The sequence below is a fragment of the Ictidomys tridecemlineatus genome, chromosome 12, assembly GCF_052094955.1.
Source record: "Ictidomys tridecemlineatus isolate mIctTri1 chromosome 12, mIctTri1.hap1, whole genome shotgun sequence".
Lineage (NCBI taxonomy): Eukaryota > Metazoa > Chordata > Mammalia > Rodentia > Sciuridae > Ictidomys > Ictidomys tridecemlineatus.
This window is the reverse complement of record NC_135488.1, coordinates 102,722,563-102,743,424: the sequence shown is the minus strand read 5'-3', so window position 1 is coordinate 102,743,424 and position 20,862 is coordinate 102,722,563. Positions and strand designations below refer to the sequence as shown.

General features: G+C 39.2%; 1 protein-coding gene across 4 annotated transcripts in view; it reads left to right on the top strand.

Annotated features, from left to right (window-relative positions):
* Positions 1–7,519: 7,519 nt before the first annotated feature.
* The window catches only part of Ncoa1 (nuclear receptor coactivator 1), a 238,080-nt gene continuing 224,737 nt past the window's right edge, over positions 7,520–20,862 (top strand). For 3 of the 4 annotated variants that reach the window (XM_078029572.1, XM_078029574.1, XM_078029573.1), the window contains exon 1: positions 7,520–7,635. The gene's annotated coding sequence lies outside the window, so the exon portion shown is untranslated. The remainder of the gene's footprint in view (positions 7,636–20,862) is intronic. The other variant, XM_078029575.1, reaches the window with a different exon arrangement.

Genomic DNA, 20,862 nt, shown 5'->3' with positions numbered 1-20,862 from the left:
TGCAAGCTTGCCTTTCGGATTGAGGAAAGATAGCTAGGAATTTCCCCTTCTCTGGTATCTCATGTCTTAACTCTGACTAAGCAGGAGAGTTTGGTAATCCTGGAAGGTGGGAGAGAAAGGAGTGTGTCACCCCATCTCCCACCAAGCTGAAGGACTTGGTCTTAGTCACTAGACAGCCACCTAGGAGGCTCTACTGCCGCCTGTTTGAGTGGAGCTCAGTGGGGTTGTGGGTGTGCAGGGAAGTTTTGGCCAGGAGATGGCCAGCCCTCAATGAGTTGTGTAGGGGACCCATGCAGGATCCCCTCAAGATGTCTGGGAACTCTTCAGGGGACACTGATGGCCACCACTTCAAATTCTCACCCATGTGTCACCTTCCTTAGCAGATCCTGTTCCCCAGCCCTAGCAGCTGGAAGAGCCCATCTTCACAGAAAAGTCAGTCATCACTGATCAGCAGACATGGAAAGGCCTGAATGGATGTATCAGTAGCTATGTAGTTGCATCAGTGCATTGGTGTGGAAGTGAGGGCTCTTCTTTGGAAAGCCAAATCTAATGAATACCAAAGCTGTTAGCTTTGTGTTGGATGTAAAGGTCCCTGCCCTCCCAGAACTTGTAGGTGGTGCAATCCACCACCTAGAGATGGTGACAGGATGTCACTCCTAGCAACCATTCTGTTGTTCTCAAGAAGGCTGGCTGAGCTACAAAGAGGGTAAAGTTTATCTTTAGTGGCCACCCCTCCTATGACATTTACCTCTGTGAGTTATTCCAACCTCCCTAAAACATCTGCTTGATTGCATCCATGAGAAGCCTAGGCACAGGTAATTTACTCTGTCTCCTATGAGTATGTGAATTCTCAAAGAAGATTGCTCAAATAAGTAACATTATGCCCTTTGATTTGGTATAAAATGAAGAATAAAGTCCAAGGAAACATCCAAAAAGCAAGAGGTGGGGAGGAGCATCACAAATTTTCACTAATAGGGAAATGGTGAAATCAATACAATTGATACTATACAACCCTTAGAAACTAAGAAATTTAAGATATACATATAAATCTATAAGAAATAATGTTGAAAAAGAAAGCTAGACCATAAAATAGTTAATGCACAGTCTGCATGTCTGATCACTGATTTGTAAAAATATATGCACATTTATATCCTGATAACCTGTTCTATAACACCAGCCTGTGTCTAGCTCAACCCCTTGTGTGTAGTATTTAACAATACGTATTGAATGAGTGAGGGAACTAGAAGTAAATTTAAAGAAAAGTTTGCAATTTTTTAAAAAATATTTTGTTTTAGTTGTATTGGACACAATACCTTTATTTTATTTTTTATGTGGTGCTGAGGATCAAACCCAGCGCCCTGTACGTGCTCAGCAAGTGCTCTACCGCTGAGCCACAATCCCTGCCTCAAATGTTTGCAATTTATATTCATCAGATTTCTTTTACTGTAGACTTGCAAAACAAAATAGTTGTTTTTTTTTTATAAAAAAGATCAACTTTTCAATTTCATGTGCAGGAAAGGAAAAGAAGGAAATATGAAAATGTTAACAGTAGTGGTATGCCAGTTGTGAACTATGGGTAATTCTTATTTTCATTTATCAACTAAACGACTTTGGTTGTTCCCAGTTTTCTACAATATCCATAATCAACGAGGAATGATTTTTTAAAAAGGATTGTCTCAAGATAGCGAGTTATAAACCAAAGGGAATGAATCTCAGTTGTTGAAATTATAGACACTATGATAAGCTTGGGGGGTGGGGATACTCCTGGCATCTCCCAGAGCACACAACACAGGCCACTGCCAATCTGGTCCTCCTACGTGTACAACTGGCTTTGGCATTCAGATTTCAAAATTGAGATGCAGCCACTATAGCAAGTCTGATTGAAGCCTACATATGTTAGGGAGGCACGCCTGTGTTTCACACCATTAATACTCAGGAAAATAGATTATCTTGTAATTTCAGAAGGGTGCAAGAAAAGCATTAGTTACAATGAGCTTTAATAGTAAAAAATAAAAAATAATCAAAATGACTATCATAGAGGATATAATCTTCATAATTCAGAGGTAAAAAACAAAAATTTTATGGTACCTTCATCTTCTTAGTTAAGATTAGTGTGACTGGATAACATCCATCTTAGGAGAAGAGGGATACTTATTGAGCCTAAAAGATGTGAAGTGGTCTTTCAGGAAAGGAAGACTTGTCATTTAAACATGTTCACACTTATATTGCCATTGGATCCAAACATATTGGAACTGTATATACTGCTGAAGAATTTACCACTAAGCATGAAGAAAGATAATTTTGCTAAGTAGTTAGATCTGAAAAGCAAATTAACTAACATAGAACTAAGAACATTAAAATAAATAACTGCTACCGGGCATGGTGGCTCACGCCTGTAATCCCAGTGACTCAGGAGGCTGAGGCAGAGGATCACAAGTTCAAGGCCAGACTCAGCAACTTAATGAGGCCCTAAGTCACTTTAGTGAGACCCCCCCCCCCCCAAATAAGAAAATAGAGCTGGGGATGTTGTTCAGTGTTTAAGCACCCCTGGTACAAAAAACACAACAATAAAAACCCTGTTGAATTATTATAGGAATAGTTACATTAACTAATCACCAAGATCTGGTGATGAGATCAAAGATCCTATTTTTTTTGATAATGGAACACTGATGAAGCAAGTTATTTATTTTGGCTTGAAAATCAACTTCCTGGACAAAAAGTTTTACCACCCAAATAATAAAGAGTAGACCAAATCTAAGAGAAATGCTAGACAACTTAATCAAAAATCATTATTGTGTGTTGGTAAACCCATTGAAATTGCTTAATGACAGTTAATTTAACAAATATCTTCAAAATGTTAAAAAAATTCCATAAGATGCTCCAAATAAAATTGTATGCATATGTAATACCTAATTAACACATACTAGATGGTAAATGACCTTTAGCAGATTTTAAAGGCAGTTTAAATAAAGCAAAATTTTGAAAGGTTCAAAGTAAAGCATGTCTGTATAAAAAGGGTCGACATCCAGTCTGGACTGCAAAGTAGCCCTAGAGTCCTGTTGTTTAGAAATAATAAAGTTAAGATAGATGTCTCCCAAAACACTTTATCTAAAACACTGCATCTGGGTTGAAAATCAAGGCAGCGGGCTCTGTTATAAAAGACTTAAAATTCTCTAGGCAGGAAAGGGTTGCTTCATTCTTACTGATATAATTATGAACACTGAAATTTCTGATATCTATGATTTTAGAGAACAAAGTTTTTCAGTGAATAGGAAAGCAGTAGTCACTCGGAGAAGGGGGTTATTATGACATACAGCTGCAGTATGTCCTTAGGAGACACTGCATCCTGTTAACTCTGCAGCTGGCTTTGTCTGTCCTATTATTCCAGCCTGATGAATAGCTGGGAAGATTTCTACCTTCTCAGTTTGAGCTAATTTTTACTTTCTCATGGACAACCCTAAATGTCAAACACTACAGGAAGTGTTTTACATACATTATTTCATTAAATCTTTGCAACAACTCTTTGAGGCAAGTGCTAAAGCATACTTACTATCTTATGGATGAAGACACTGAAACTTGGAGATGTTGAAGTGGTTTGTCCAAGGTCACAAAGCTAGAATGTGGGAGAGTCACTTCAAATCCAATTCTGTCTAACTCTAAATCTAATCTTAATATCTATACTTCAAGCCAATGAGAAATTAAAGACTCTTCAAAGTAAAATAAAAATCCAGAGCTTATTATATATGTGGAAATGGCAGACTCATGTACTTACTGGAAGATCATAGATTAGAATAATTTTTTTGGAGATCAGTTTGGCGAATATTTAGGAAAAAAAGAAAATAATAAACATGTGCCCTTTGAGTAGGAGTTAATCTTCGAGGAATTTAAGAAAATAATTTCCAGGGTCTGGGGTTATAGCTCAGTGATAAAGCACTTGCCTGGTATGCATGAAACACTGGTTTTGATCTTCAGCACTGCATAAAAATAAACAAATAAAATAAAGGTATCATGTACATCTACAACCAAAAAGAAAAAAAAAAGAAAATAATTTTCCAAACTGCATAGAGGGAAACAATTATAGTATTATTATATTTATATTATAGACACAATCACAAAACAACAACTATAAACACTTTTAGCAAGGTCTCCGTTAAATGACTAAAAAGTTATACAGTGCAAAATCATTCAACACATTAATGACAAAAATTTATTGTACAGTAAGGACACCAGATTATTAATGAACCTTTATAATGTGACTTTATTTTTGTATAAAATGGAATACGTATACCATATTGATATGTGTAAATCAACACATGAATGTTTGTGATGTGTGGAAAGGTAGGTATTCATATGTTTTTCGGACTTAGTTGAGTTGTTTTAAAAAAACTTTTTTGTGTGCTTATTGTTTAAATATTTTATGAGTCTATCATTGTTACAGAACAAAAAATACTTTTTTTTGAGTGTCAAACTTGAGTCACTTCTTGCCTCAGTGCTTTCATGTACACTAGACATATGTTTATAGAACTGGAAAATTATTATGCTTTGGAGAAAACCCAATAAGTATGTTATAGATCCTGGTTATAGAACTAGCATTTTAATTCTACCAAAGAATTATCATCAATGTATGGGGTCGATCGTGCCTGGAATTATATATCTGGGCTAAAAAAATGAAATTGTCATATATTTGCATTTTAAAAAACCTCTTCAAACCATTTTCATTTAATAGGTGTCAGTCCTACTTGTTGATTAGCACTGTACTTTGGGAGTAAAGAAATATTCACTTGGGGGCTGGAGTTGTGGCTCAGTGGTAGAGCACTTGCCTAGCATGTGTGAGGCTCTGGGTTCGATTCTCAGCACCACATATAAATAAATGAATAAAATAAAGGTCCATCAACATCTAAAAAATATTAAAAAAAAAAAAAGAAATATTCACTTACTTGGCTAATGCAAATGGATTTCTTAGAGGGTACTGTGGGGTTCAGGAAGTATATCTTACTAATGAATCTTTTGCTCTTGTATGTAGCATTCCTGGTGGTGGGTGGGGGTTAGGTGGAGTTAAGGAAGTTGGTTGGGTTAGTAAAAGCAGATGGAGCCAGAGAGAAGTTGAAAATGACCAGAGAAAAGATGGCCATTTGGGAGAGATAAGACAGTGATATAAATGCTTTGGCAAGTGATTATGACTTTCAGAGAGAGGAGAAAAGAAGTCATGGATGGCTCTGGCAATATAAATCATACTTGAATTTCATTCATCATTCAACACCAGCACTGTGTATCTGGAGGATGTTTTAGAGCTAATTAAGACACTGGGCTGCAGAGTGGGGGACTGAAAGAAGGAGATTCAGGAATATGTTGACAGAAGGAGCTGTGGAAATAAACAGTCAATCTAAGTGAGAGGAGGGGAAGGAAAAAAATAAAAGCTTAAGGATAACAACATTTTATGTCTTAGCAAAGAAGGAGCAGTCAAGAAAAGTCCAGAAAACAGGCAGAGAGACAGGGGAGGAGATGCAGAAGACAGGGAAGAGAGATAAGTTTCAAAAAGAAAGAGTTAGCAGTGGCAAGTGCTGTAGAAAGGTCACATGCTGTAGAAAGGATTTGGCAATCAGCATTTATTGGAGACCAATGGAGACCGGAAGACCATGCATAAGTGGCTCATTCTTGGCCACCAGAGGTCAGAATAAGGTGCTCTATACAGTCTGGATTGGACTAGGGAAGTAGGCCCAAAAGAAGGAGACAGAACTGATGAATGCCCCGTGTATTTCCAGCTATTATTGCGGGTGGCTAGAGGTAGTGTTAGAGCAGATGAGGGGGGCTGGTGTTGTAGCTCAGCAGTAGAGTGCTGGCCTAGCACGTTTGAGGCCTTGGGTTGCATCCTCAGCATGACATAAAAATAAATAAATGAAGGTAAAGAAAAAAGCACATGAGGGCAGAGCTAATGATATGCACCCAGGGACTCATTAGCAGGTCTTTGACAACAATCAGTTGGATGAATATGTAGATGAAGGAATATTTGAATGAATGCGGGTTATGGGCTAGAGGGTGTTTTATGAGAATGACCGCGATAGGAAGAGGAAGATAGAGCTGAACCTAGCAGGATGGAGTACCTGCCTGAGGAAGAAATCTCCTGCTGTCTTAGGTGCTACGGAGGTCGGTGTTTTCAAAGAAAATGTTCATTTGGATAAGGATGAGGGGCTTAAGGATATACAAAGGCTACTTTTGGGAAGAAAATGCAGGAAAAGAAACAGAAGAAAGTGTTGGGCTACAGCAGCAGGAGGACAGGATTGAGGTAGATGAGGATGGCTAAATGGGTACAAGAATTCAGAAAAAGGAAAGAGGATTTAGGGCCCTTTACAAAGCGCTTCCATGGCCAGGGAGAAGATGGGTATTATAATGCCAGCCTTTGGATAGGGCTGCTTTCCAGATAAAGCCACCACGGCATGTGAGACTGTTCTGCTGCTGTTTGATGTTTCTAGTGACAAGGAACACTCCACTTTTGGAAGTAGCACTTCCATTATAGGATAAGAAAAGGAGATAGAAAAGAAGAAAGGTGTGGGCCCCCCTTGAGGGAAAAGATCTATGAATGACAGACATTTTGGGTAATTCATGCAATTGCAGAGCCAGACGTGTCAGTCAGATCTTTTCATCTGTAAAATGAAGGGAGTAGATGAGCTTTCTTTTCCCTTGTCTAATAGTCTGTGAAATCATCTAGACAACCACCTCCCAATTTTACAGAATAAAAAACGAGGCCCGCGGGATGTGTCTCACTTAAAGTAATACAACACCGAGGTGGAGAGACAGGCACCGAGCCCACTCCTCCCGGGTCCACACGGCCTTTGGCCGCTCTACAGGCTCCCCTGGAAGATAAAGAGCAGCAGGAGGGTGCAGGCTGGGCGGCCCCGGCTGGGGCACCCAGGGGTTGGAGGCCGCTTCCCGGCATTGGGTAGAGGACCGCCCCGAGGGGAGGGCCAGCAGGGAAGAGTTCGGGCCTCCTTTCCCACACTTCGTTAGGACCCGGGCCGGGGCGGACCTGCAGCCGACAGAGGGCGCGGGGCGGCTTCTGACTCCGCGGGCCGGGCGGGTAGGTGGGGGGGCGCTGGCCCGGGCGCGCCGTCGGAGCTCGCGGGCACCGAGTCGCCCCGGCCCGGGCAGCCGAGCGGGCGGGGGCTGGCGGCGGGCGGGGCGGGGCGGGGCGGCCTGAGCGGGGCGGGGCGGGGCGGGGCGCAGAGGGGGCGGGCCGTGAGCGGGGGGCGGTGGCGGCGGCGGCGGCGGCCGAGCAGGAGGAGAACATGGCGGCCGCGGAGAGCGGCTGAAATGCCTGTTCTTCAGGCCAGGCGAGCGGGAGACTGACGCTGCTTGCCGAGCCCTGTCCTCCGACGGCTGGACCGCGGCCTCGAGCGCCTCGGTCGCCTGTTCGCCGCTGCACCTTCGGGCAGAGCCTGCTCTGGGGTCGTTCTGCATCCCCCTGCGAGGGGACCCGTGCTCCGGAGGAGGGGGCCGGAGAGCCGCGGCTGCAGCCGCCTGGGCCCCGGGGGCTGGGCGCCGGGCCGAGGAGCGGCGGAGGCCGCGGCGGCGCCGCTACGGTCGCGGACGAGCGCGGCGCCCGTGAGCGCGGCCCAGAGGCGGCGGCGACGGCGGCAGGTGAGTGGCGGCGGCGGGCGCGGAGCCTCGCGGTGGGTGCAGCTGTCACGAGCCGCGCGGCCGCCGAGGCCCTAGGGGGCGGGGAGCAGCTGGCGCCCTCCGCCCCTGCTCGCCTTTCTCTTGGTTTCATCTCCCCCTCCCACTTTCCCCGAGTTCCCCTCCTGGCCTGGCGCGGCTGGAGGGGCCGAGGTCGCAGCTGTCACCGGCACCAGCTGGGGGCTGCTCCCCGGCGAGGGAGCTCGCTGCAGAGCGCCTCGCCTGCGCCTCTCTCCCAGTTGCCCTAGTTAGCCGAGGGCGAGCATCCGCGGAGGACGCGCGAGGCTGCGCGGCGCGGGCCGGGTGGGGAGCGGGCGCCCCGAGCCGCGGCGGAGAGGGGGAGCCGGAAGTTAGCGCGGGCGCCCCTCGGCCCCGAGGAGCGCCGTGACCTTGGCCAGCCCGCCAACCTCTGCGAGTCTCGTCTCCTGCACCGCGAAATGGGGGCGACCCCGGCGTACCTCTCCGTAGGCGCAGCCTTCGACGGCACTTGTGCTTAGCCCCGCGCTCTTGCCCTCTCTGCCCGGGACCGGGGACTTGGGAGGTAGAAATGGGTGGATAAAGCCGATTTTCCTGTTACGACTGGGGTTTGGTCCCTTTCCTGGGATTCTGCCCGAAAGGACCTAGGAAGGGAAGCAAACGTGTTGACTAGCCGATTGGGAGGTGGGGTTGGTTAGTGGTCAGTGACAGAACTCTCCTGGTCCCTTGGAAGAGACATAGAGAAATCGGACACCAGGGTCCCTCGTCCTTAACCACCCGGCTGTGGTGTTTTTCTTTCTTTTTTCCTTTTCTTTTTTCCCCATTTTCTTTTAATAAAAGCAGTCACTCCCATGGGTCAGACACTGACTAGTCTAAGGATGTTGGAGGGAGGACGGAGGGGTTGACAAGGCAGAGGACAGGCCGCCGTGCTGGGGCCGCAGAGTTTGGTGGGGAGGAAAACTTTAAACTGGAGAGTCTGTGATCCTTTCTTGCCCGCCTCTCCTCCTTTATTGTGGAGGCGTTGAAGAGGCAGGTGCCCTTGTGGAGAAGGTGACACTTTTTCTTTTGAGATAGTGAATTTTTAATGTCGAGTATTTGGTTGGTGAATGAATTGCGGCCCCAGCACCTCAGTGGATGGCAAGAGGAACTCTTTGGCCATGATTTGTGAGGCCTGATGCTTAGACTTAAGTGATGAAGAAAATCAAGCGTCCGTGCAAGACATTACTACCTTGAAGTTCAGGTATTGGACAGTTGAAGGGGTGCATTTTAAGGGTTAAATTTGTTTGAGGTTTTTCCTCTGCTTTGCTTAGGGAATTGGTGGGAGGTTAGTCTTAAAAAAAAAAAAAAGTTGGCCAAAGGGGCCTCTCTGTTAGTTTCACAGAAGCTGTGATGTAGGAAGGGGTCGAATTTCTTCATGTTGGGAATAAAGTGAAAAGAAAGTATTTGCGCATTTGCTCGGGTTTTTTGGCTCTTGAACTAGAAGTAGTTTTGGGTTAAAGGTAGCAGTGGGGTTTGATAAATAGGCATTCTTTGAGCAGTTTGTCATAAACTAGATAAAATGGAAGTGTTTCTACTATATCTCCTGTACCTTGTGGAAAGGTCTAAAATTGCTTCTGTGAACCAGTGTCTACTGTTTTCTCTCTTATTTCTTATTCAGACTTTATATTTAGGGAGCAGTGGGTAAAAAGGGGGGCCTGAATAGGGAAAGTTTGGAGAGAAAATGGAGGTATTTGGTTTGATTTTTTGTAGACATTCTGCACTACTTATTTAATCTCCATTGAACTTTGGGTTATAAGGTGCAAATTTGAATTTCACAAAGTTATAGTTAATCTCTTCCTTATTTCTATCTGAGAAAATTTGTAATATTGTGTCTATTAAATTGCTTTTTTGTGTGGTTTAAGCCAAAGGAGTGTTTTAGATCTGCATTTTTAGGTAAGTGGTTTTATTGAAAAACAGTGCTTGATGGAACTAATAGTGATTGTTCCACTTAAACTGGGATTATATAGACAATGCATTTTCCTCCCTCTTTCTGCCAACATTTGTTTTTCTTTCTCCCTCAATTCCAGGGTTTCATTTCTAGAAATCTGGACTGGAAACAGAAGCAGCAGTTTGTATAATCCCAAGAACTTGCTTATGCCAGGAAGCTGTAAGGGTAACATGAAGTGGGTGTGATATAAAGATACTGCTACTACTTCAGACATTTAACTGTTAAGGGAGCCTCAGGTCAAACTTTATATTTTGCTGAATTTCCTGTTTTCTTATATGTGTTAATCTTTTGGTGGGCAGAGGATTGGGTTGCTATGGTGCTTACTGGTGTATATTGTGAAAGTGTTGGCAAATTTATAAAGAAAGGTGGTAAACAAGCCTAAATAATTTAAAGATGTTCCTAGCATGAAGTGTTTTCTGCTTGTCCTCTTGACCCTGCTAATTCAGCGAGTGGTGTTTGCTAGAACTAAATGTTAAGTAAGTGATAAGGGTGGTATGGAAGTGCTGAAAGGTATAGTGGGAGAGAGAGTATCTTAGACATCCCTTGAAAATCTTTTTTTTTTCTAATGGATTATTTATCAAACTGTGATTTCTAATTGTTTTTAAGGACATTTTAGCTCTTGCTGCTCAGTTGTCATCAATTTTATATTCCTTCTCTTAGATACTGCCTCTGTTTCTTATTTTAGTTTGTATTTTTTGGCCCCATCTCTCAAGGACTTCACATTGTTTGAGTGTAATGTTGCATATCTTATGGAGTTGTTTGGCCTTAAGCCATATGGCCTAATTTAACTTTCATTTTAGGGCAGATATGGGAGGTCAATACAGGCAGACAACACTGCATAGAATCCCCTAAGTCATGGAGCATAGGAGATCCCCAGGATGCTCATTATTATCTTGGCAATGATTTTACCTTCTAAATATGATAATCACAGGAATTCTCAAAGGGCCATCCATTACTTTACTGGCAGATGTCCAAAAGTGTTATGGTGTACACTTTTCTGTATTACCTGCAAATACTGGATGCTGAGGTAGGTGTGGGATTAGATGAAAGTCTTCTGTTTGAGGAGTTGGATGACAGAGCCCTATTATCTATTAGTCTGGGCTAAAATTCTCCCCACCTTATATAAAGTTCCTGTGTGTTTGGACAGATTAGACTAGGGAAAGAATTTCTTGATTGTTTCTCTTTCACGTTAATCAGTAGCTTATGCTTTGGTCATTGGCTACGGAGAACAGACTTCATGGTCTCAGATCTTTTCCTTACCTCATGAAAGTGATATCTAGACATTTTAAATGTTGCTTGTCTTTTCTTATATTTTAGTTAGACTGTGTACCTTTCCCTCAACATATGGTGTCAGAAGTCATACAGTGGCCTAGTGGCAACTGGGTACCACTATTGATTGCTTAATTTAAGGATGTATAGATTATTTTTTATAGCCTAGTTCTGGAAAATGATTTGTAAGTGTATAGTACTTGGATTAGTATAGAGTGTAGAAATGATTATTTTGTATTTCTGCCAGATGGATACATAGCTAAATAAGGGAAATTATTATAAAACACTGACACTAACATGCAAATCCAGTTCCATAACTGCAAGACAGAGTTGTTGTATCAGTGTTCTCTCCCTGATAACCCCTCTCCAACATGGTATTTTTGAGACTCTTTGAAGTGATAGGCTTTTAGAAAAGCTTAGTAAAGTCATCATATTTAAAAGATAAGTAGCTTATACCAAAATAGAAGCGGTAGTCCCTTCAGGAGTTACTGAACACTTGAAATTAACCAGTCTAGTCACCCTCATTTTAGATAATTTTTTATTCTAATCTCTTCCCTGCCCTGTGTATGTTTCGTGTGGAGGGTAGGGACTTTTGGCTTTGTTGAGTAGCCCTGAACCAGACCATTGGGAACAGAAAGGCCAATCTGATAAAAAAATAAGTGCAAGAACAGAGCTGAAGCCTCATCACCAGGCCGTTGTATGACTTCTGACACCATATGTTGAGGGAAAGGTGCACAGTCTAACTAAAATATAAGAAAAGAGAAGAAACATTTAAAAGAAGTTCTCATTAAGCATTATGATAACACTGGATTATCCAATTTTCCCAGACTGACACTCATTTTTACCCTTTGGCTTATAATTTTGAGGCAACTTTTAAGCTGCTTTTAGAAATGGAGCTTTGACTTCAGACAGACAGGGGCTTTGTCTTGGCTCTTCCAGATACTTAGTTGATAAACCTTGGGTATTTATACTAACCCTGAGGTTTTCATATATAAAATTGGAATAATGTATTTCATATTACTGTGATTTAAAAATTAGCTTATATTAAATAATAAGATATTTATCATATAACTAGCACATACTAAGGCATTAATAAATAGCTAACAAGTGGACATTTCACTAATGACTCCATCAACAAATTCTCTGATTCTTTTCTAATTTTTCAGATTTCTCACGCTTATTTCTGGTTCTACAATCTGATCCTCTTGTCACTTTAAATGTGGAGTAATAGGAGTCACATTAGCTCTAGAGGCCTGAGTTTCTTTATCATTAAATGAACATATTGATCTGATGTCACATTTCTTTTTGTGCTAAAATTATGTGATTTGTAAGTTTATAGCTGTTTGCCTGCATACATTTTCCTCTCTAATTTGTCTAAATAGAAATGCTGAAAAAAAACCCCTTTCTAAAATGTTATTTAATGTTATTGTTATTAGTGAAGAACTCTGCAAATTTATACAGTTGTAAATCATTTATTTCCCATTCCAGAAAATTTGCTGTAGATTCTTTTATTTCCCATTCCAGAAAATTTGCTGTAGATGGCATATGCTTTGTAAACTGTTCCAAGTGAAGGAAGTATCATAACCACCCATAGATATCTTGCTTCTTTGCTTTTGCGTGTTTCATTTTCTTAAATTGTATTTTCTTTTCCTTTATGTTTCTTTGACCTTCAAAAACAGAGTCAAAGCAGATATATTCTCCAGGAAGTTTGATTTTTATCACTCACTTAGCATCAATTACTCCAGTTTGTTTTACAAAATAAACTTGCCTATCTCCCTCGGTCCCCTTCCTCTTAACTTTCACATTTTTTCCTGATACTTGGGGTGCTCTATCATTGATTAGCCCTTTTTATTTTATTTTTTTATCTGGAGACAGGTCTCACTGAGTTGTCCAGGTTGACCTCAAACTTGCTTTCCTCCTACTTTAATCTCCAGAGTCACTGGAATTATAGGCATGAGACACCAACCTCTTTTTTTTCTTCTTCTTCTTCCTCTCTCCCTTCTTTTTTCTTCCCTCCTTCCTCTCCATCTTTTTTTAATTCATGTTGACTTTCCTAATTAGACTAGAAAATTCTTTAGATTGCATGAACCATAATATTTAGAATAAAGGAGCCTTAGGGGTCATTTAGGATAACAACCGATAATATTACAGATGAGAAGACTAAATCCAGGCAAATTGTATTTGATTACAGAGATTTAAAATTTTTAAATTGTACTAAACATTTGCGTAATCTTTGAGCTAGAAGGAAAGGAGCACAGTCAGTTTAATGTGCTGATCAGGTTCAAACAACTACTTCTTAAAAACATGTAAAAAAAATTGTATCAGTATTGAACATGTACTGACTTTTTTCCATGTCATTATTCCCTAAACTATAGTGTAACAGCCATTTATATAGCATTTCCATTGTATTAGGTATTGTAAGTATTATAGAGATGATTCAAAGTATACAGGAGGATGCGCATAGGTTATGAGCAAATACTGTGCCATTTTATATAATGGAGTTGAGCATTCACAGATTTTGCTATACACAGGGGTTTCTGGAACCAATTCTTCACAGATACTGAAAGGCAACTGTATTTTTAATTTTTTGAGCAAAGATTGATTCTTAAATATTGTAAAAGTATGAATTGGGAATTAATTAAGACCATTCTCTCAAAAACTACAAAAATGTCTAGAGAGAAATATCTGCTTTTCTTATATGGCTCCTATTCAGAGTCAGCAAATATTTATTGAGTCTGGTCTCTGAGCCAGTTACTATGCTAGCTATACATACTGTATTTTATAAAAGGGGAAACAAGGCTCAGGGAAGTTAAGTGGCTTGTGTAAGACTGCATAGTAGTTAGAAATGACATTTGAGTCTAGGTCTTCTGAGGAGAAATCACATTCATACCTTTGAGTTGGCTTCTCTCCAACTGTGTTTGTCCTATTTGGCCACATTATGACACTCTTTTTGTTTCGGGACTTTCTTTCTGTTCCATATATATTTTATGGAGACTTTTGCCATCTTGTTCTATTCTGAATGAACTGGGAGCCATATATACTAGTTACTTAATGAAAATGTCACTTTAAGATTCTTGCACTGTTTCTAGTCTCACCTTTGTACTTTAGTAATGTTGATTGTTTAGTGCTTCTGTCCAGGTAAGCTTATCTTTTAATGGTTGGTTTTGGATTCTTAGCCATAAAATTCAGCCTCTCAAGTTTTGTTACTATTTAAAACCTAAGGCTAAGTGTGTTTCCTTTCTTTTGGAACAAATTGATCATTCTCTGTGCTTCCATTTGTATGTTGAATGATCGATCATATGTTTTTTAAACAAATATTTTAGTTATAGGTAGGCACAATATCTATTTATTTTTATGTGGTGCTGAGGATCAAACCTAGTGCCTTACATGTGCTAGGCAAGCGCTCTACCACTGAGCCACACACAACCCCAGCCCCAGCCCCAGATGATCATACTTTGATAGCACTAATATATCTTGAATTTGGTTTTGCCTTTATGGCTAAAATCTTTACAAATCTTTATTATCAAGCATAGATACTTTTATTATCTAGTGTAGATTTGACTGTTTAATAGTAGAAGGTGTTCTGGTGTGTGTGTGTGTGTGTGTGTGTGTGTGTGTGTGTGTGTGTATGTGTGTATGTGCATGCCACACTATATTTTACCAGATAGCTGAAGGATGAAATGTCCTTGATTTTTGAAAGCATCTAAATATGTACTACTGGCTTTATTTTGGTGAGTCTGTTTGTAGAAAACCAGGGAAAAGTTATTTGTTCCACAAAGTCTTAAGTCATACCTTCCTCTCTATTCTAGGTTATACAGGAAGTCTGTAATTGAATTTCTAAGTAACCACTCAATCATTCATTGAAGATGTGGTTGTATGAGTACATACTTTGTTCAAGGTGTTGTGCTATTAAAAGATAGGGAAGTAAAACAGTAAGATACAGATCCTATTCTTAAGGAGATTATGACCTGAGAGAGGTGATAAGGCAAACACACAAATACCTATAGTAATAATTAAATGTGATGAGTGCTATGAGAGACATACTACAATAGTAATCTACTTTGAGGATTAAGGGAGAGAGAAGGAATGTTTTCACTTGAGTAGTGGACAAGAGCATTGAAGGACAGAAATCTTTCTGTAAGGGTGGGGTGAGGAATTTATTTTCAGGAAGATTAAATAGCAAAGAAGAAAGGATAGGAAGACCTGGGGTCATTTAGGAAGAAATGAAGGAGAAAGTGCAAGGAGGAATGTGGAATTAGTTAAAGTAAGAGAGGGAAGCAGATGTTCTGGGTGCAGTCACAAGACATTGAAGGATTTTTATGTGGGGAGGTGGTGGGAGCAGTATGTAGTAAGTATGTAGATCTGGATGAAAATGAGAAATGTCAGTTTTCCAAATTTATGTGGATCTTTTTTCTTGGCAGGTTTTATCCCCCAAATTTTATATTTTCATACTTTTTGAAATGATTCCATGTGTAAGGCTTATCACACTGGGAACTTATTCACTCATTTTTATGTATATATAAAAACAGATTATGTGTTTTTTTAATAGAAGTTAGTATAAAATCTTTTTCACTGCCTTATATTTTTTTCTTTTAATTTAAAGCAGTAGCTATTCTTTTAAACAGTACATTATCATTTGACATTCTTAAGATGAGGCAGTGGGTTTGTTATTTCAGTGTAAAAATGTCATCTCCTTTGTATAAATATAAGTGTATCTGACTGTATAAGTGAGATTGGTCATACAAGTTGGAAGCCCCTTGCTCTCAATATAGTTCATGATTTATTTTCTGATGTATTTATGCCCTGTCATGTTCCAAAAAAGGATTTAAGGCAGGATATGTCATGAAGAGTCTTGGACCTTGTTCCAGCCCTGTCTATTATTTGACTGATGCCCATAGCCAACAATACACTGAGGGAACACCAGGGAAAACAACTGTTATCACAGAATGTGCTGCAGTTTTTCTTTTGCCAAACTGGTGGTAATTCAGAGACAGTTAAAATATAATTGGAATACCTTTAAAGATAAGCCCTTTAAACTTTGATAGCATACAAGGGAAATTGGTTAGAAGGCAAAGACAGAGAGCCTTGACCAGGCACTGTTAAAGCAGTGGTGTCTAATGTAGGGTTTACATTAAATTATCTGGGAAGTGGTAGAAATATGAGAGGTCTGTGAGGAAGTTTCTTCACTTTCAGTCTCTGATGATGTTTTCCAGTTTACTGGGTTTGGGTAATTGGATTTTAAAATTTATTATTTTAAATGGTTGATTCTTAACACTAATTTGTGTATTGCAGTAGGGAGTCACTGTGCAGCTTTTTTTGGTATAATATTTCATAGAGGTGAACTGGTCATCATGAGGCAAAGGACTTAAGAATTTTTTAACTTAAAGATGACTTACTCATTCTTCTTCCACAAAAAAGACAGATGTCTTAAATTTGCTAACATTTGCTGTGACACATGGGTATGAGTTGTACACTATCTAGCAAATAAATACCTTTAATCTGCCCCTTTAAGATAATGGTACATTCCTAACAGTGGATCAAAAAGTACCTTTTACAACAAAACAAAGTTTAGTGTTGTGGGGAGAAGATATATGAGAGTGGTATTTGTAAGTATTTTCATCACTGGATTAGTTGCTGACAAGGATACATGTTAACTCTAGGAACTTTTAGATTTGTACACTTGAATTTGGAAACAAAGTTTTTTTTTTTTTTAACTTGTATCAAAACCTTGTTAAAGAGGTGTTTAATTGTCTTGAGCCCATCTGCTGAAAAATATAAAAAGGCAATGCTATCTAATTAGTTTGTAGAGTGACTGATTGCCATCAGGAAATATGGAAATGAAGTAGCTGCATTTTAGCCAAATTTTTTGCATAAATGGTGAATGGGATTGCAATTGAATATCATTTTTAATTTAGTTCAGCCAGTAATGGAGTTCTTTTGGTTTTATTCATTTTTGTAAAGTATGTTTTTTAGCTATGCTAACCATTAAAACCAAGTAAAATAGATATTATTAAAATAAACTAAATTTAGAACTAGGTCCTCAAGTTGTAGCATTACAAAGTATCAAAATAATAAACCATGTTCAATCACAATACTGTCACCAAAAGTAATGGAATTAATAACAGTGTTAGAAAGGACATAAAGCCTTTATATCATCAATAAGTAAAAATAAGTGTTAAAAATTGATTTATTTTGTCATATACCATTTTTTTTTCATTTTTGTGCTTTACAGGGTACATAATTTATTAGTTTGGTATGCAATGTATATAAATTATAAATAAATACGTATGACTTCCTATTTTAAAACCTTTTGAGCTGTGGGATATACAGTAAAAATAGTTATCACTATTCTATAGATAGAAGTCTTGACCTGCAGTTCATGGACTAAGACCTCTAGATTGACTTTAGGGGAGGTCTATAAACACTTTGAAATTATTTGTAAAATTTTGTGAATCTCTGCATCTCTCTAGTGAGAAGGTCTGTAGATTTCACCAAATTCTAAAAAGGGTCCATGACCCTTCCCCAAAGGTTAAGAATCCCTGTTGTTGAGGTTTGGGACCTCAATAACTCTATTCATGCAGTCTTACCCTCTAGCCAAGTTTAATGGATGTATCTGATGTCATAACTGAAGCCTGCAGTGTGACTGGATTTACAGTCTATTTTTCCATTTTGCAATAGATCTGATTGCAGTGCATTTGGCCTCTACAGGTGTTTGAGCTCTGTTTGTTGCACAACTACCTGGCCCTTTATACTTGGTTGCTTTTATATATCAATTCCCCCCTCAAGCTCCCTACCCCAAATAAAAAGGAGTGGATAGACCTATTTTATGAGTGTAATGTCTGTGTGTGTAGAAGAGCCCAGCATCAATTCAAGTACTGCTGTGTGGGATGGGATTCACAGTTGCCCTGCTTTAAAAATTTTTTTTTAATATTTTTTTTTGTTGTTGTAGTTGGACACAATACCTTTCTTTATTTATTTTTATATGGTGCTGAGGATCGAATCCAGGGCCTTGCACATGCTAAGCAAGCGCTCTACCGATGAGCCACAACCCCAGCCCCTGCCCTGCTTTTAACACCTTTTTTACATCTGAATCTCTGCTTTCTAGAGTCCTTGGGATCTGACTCAGACATATATTAAAACACTTTTCCAAGTTTTACAGATCCTTAGATTTGTTTCTTTTTCTCTTCACTGACATCTTTCTATTTCAGGCTTGTTGTTATTACCTTCAGGCCTGAGATAGTATCTGAAGTTGTCCCACAGTCCCCAATGAGTTTCCTTTTCAGTCTGTGCTAAATTTTATTTTAGAAAGATCTTCCCAATTTTACTTTTGTTGTGTTACTTTGCTAAAACCCTTCAATATTTCCTCATTTCTGTCAAGATAAAGTTGTCCCTTAGCCTGCCATTTAAAGTTTCCCAATATCTGGTACCAGTTTGCTTTTCTGGCCTCATTTTCCATTGATGTCCAGAGACTGTTTGTTTGAAATAAAATTGTTAGTTTATTGTCCCCTAAATATTACTCGGGTTTATATGCCCTGTTATATACTTCTTTCCCTAGAATATTTGATATTCTGCCTATTTTTTGAAGGCTCAAGTTAGATTTTGCCTTGCTTCTTAAGTGTTCAGACTATAAGATTTAATCTGTTCCTTCTGTGAACTCATTATTTCCCTTATTATTCATTTGATATTATATAATATAGCCTTGTACTGTGTGCAGCATTTTGTTTTCATGTGTTCCATACCCATCTTAGGGTATAAACATGGCAAAAAGAGATCTTGATTTGCATTTTGTCTTCTGCAGTGTCTCACGTGTATAGATATTAAAATATTTGGCAAATCATGTTGATTAAATCATAATACTATCTATGAATATACTTAGAGAAATTGTGTGTGTGTGTGTGTGTGTGTGTGTGTGTGGGGTACTCACTGATAATCTAGGGATTCTCTTTACTGGTTGCAGGATATTTGGGGAATTGAATAGGAAGTCAGGTATTGCCTGGAAAATGTTCTACAACATAAAAAGTTTTTTTTTTTTTTTTTTTAGGGCAGTGTTTAAGTGTCTGGGATAGCCTATTGAGTCATTGTTCTGTGGTGTAGAATTTACCTGTCATGGTAAACAGAGCTTGTGTTCCTTCCTTTCTCTCCTTATTCGTGCTGGAGACATAAGTTTCTAATATTGTAAGCATTACTACATTTCTGTTTTTAATTTATCAGCACATTCTTCACACTAGAAGATATATTTTTATTAGATACCTGTGATTGGTAATATGGGTCATCATGAAGTTATATCTATGGTTCCTGCCCTTCAAGAAGATTATAATCTCTGCAGGGAAGCTCATTTACTTTAAATCATTCACGAATTTAAAAATATAAAACAGTACAAAAGATGTCACATGGGAGTGTATGACTTAGTTGCTGAGATATATGGAAACTCCTATAGCACTATTTTTAGCACTTATTTGAAATTTATTGTCATGAAATCTTGTTTCTGTTGTTATGTTTCCCTTTGCTCCAGATTGTAAACTATAGAGGATAGAGATCATTTTATACTAGTTAGTTCTGCATTGCTTTCCTAGTGCTCTACCCACATTGTATGCTCATAAATTACTGATGAAGCTAGCATGGTCTGGGTGGCTTCCTAAAATAAGTGGATTTGGATTAGATTTGTGCGATATGGAATGATGCTTATGACATAGCCCCCCCAAGTACATGAAAAATGGATTCTGTAGTTAATAAAGTAGGCTTAGTGTACATTCTACAACAGGAAATAACTTCCTTGGTTACTGTGGCTTTGGCCCTAAAGTGACCCACATAATTTCTTCTTATAGCCCATTGGCCAGAAATAGTCATAGGGCAGTACTTAAAGGGCTAGGAAATCTATGAACATGAATTTGAGTGAGCAGTAAAGCTTTTACCTCACCATAGCAGAATTGATTTTTTTCAGAGAGATGAATACCAAAATTGGTAGGCCCTGAACTCATTGAAGAGCAGAGGAATTGCATCTTTATGTTGATCTACATGGAATCTTTATTATTAAATTTATTTGTGAAAAGAACTATAAGTGCTGATTGAGACAGTTAAAGGAGAAATTTTACTTTAAACATCAACCCCTCTACTTTAGGGATAGGTGTTAATATTTGTTTTAGTTTGCTACTGTCTTTAGAATTGATATTTGAAACACATAGTAGATACTTGGCTTCAGAGTAACACATCCAGAACTTTCCTATGTGTACTGTTTGGTGAAATTATAGGGTGAGAAAAGAGAGAGAGAGTAAGTGCTCTCAGATACTATGTCAAGTTTTTGCTGTTAGAGAATTTCGGAAAAATTATCCATAGTGCCTCTGGAGGTCTTTCCCCCCACTACTTTCAATGCTGCTAATTAAAATCTGTGTTCTCCATTAAAACTTATTAATTTATTTTCTGGTACTGGGGATTGAAACCAGATGTGTTCATTCCATTGATCTACATCCCCAGCCTTTTTTTAAATTTGAAATGGAGTCTCACTTAATTGTCCAGCCTGGCCTTGAACTTGGAATCCTCCTGCTTCTGCCTCCTAGATTGTAGGGATTACAGGGGTGCACCACTTTACCTGGCTCTATTCTCCATTTTTTTTTTTGTTTGCTTTTCTGATGCTTTGTTTGTTAAGGACTATTGGATAGTTGTTAAAATGTTGGTCAAGTATGTAGAACTAGGAAGTCTAGGTCCTTAATTATCTATGAGGCTCCCCTCAACCCAGTTTTATTTGTAAAATCATCAACCCTGAACTTTTTAGACCTTGGAATTTATTTTTTAATGTATTTTAATATTTTTCCTTTTTTCAAAAGGAACACAAGTATATATAGTTAGAAGGTAAAAGTCAATAATTGTTAACAATACAGTACTTGCTAGTTTATGCTGTTTAGTAATCCTTTTTACCCATTTAAAAAAGTTTTAGTTTACAGTGTCCTTCCCCTTGACCAAGG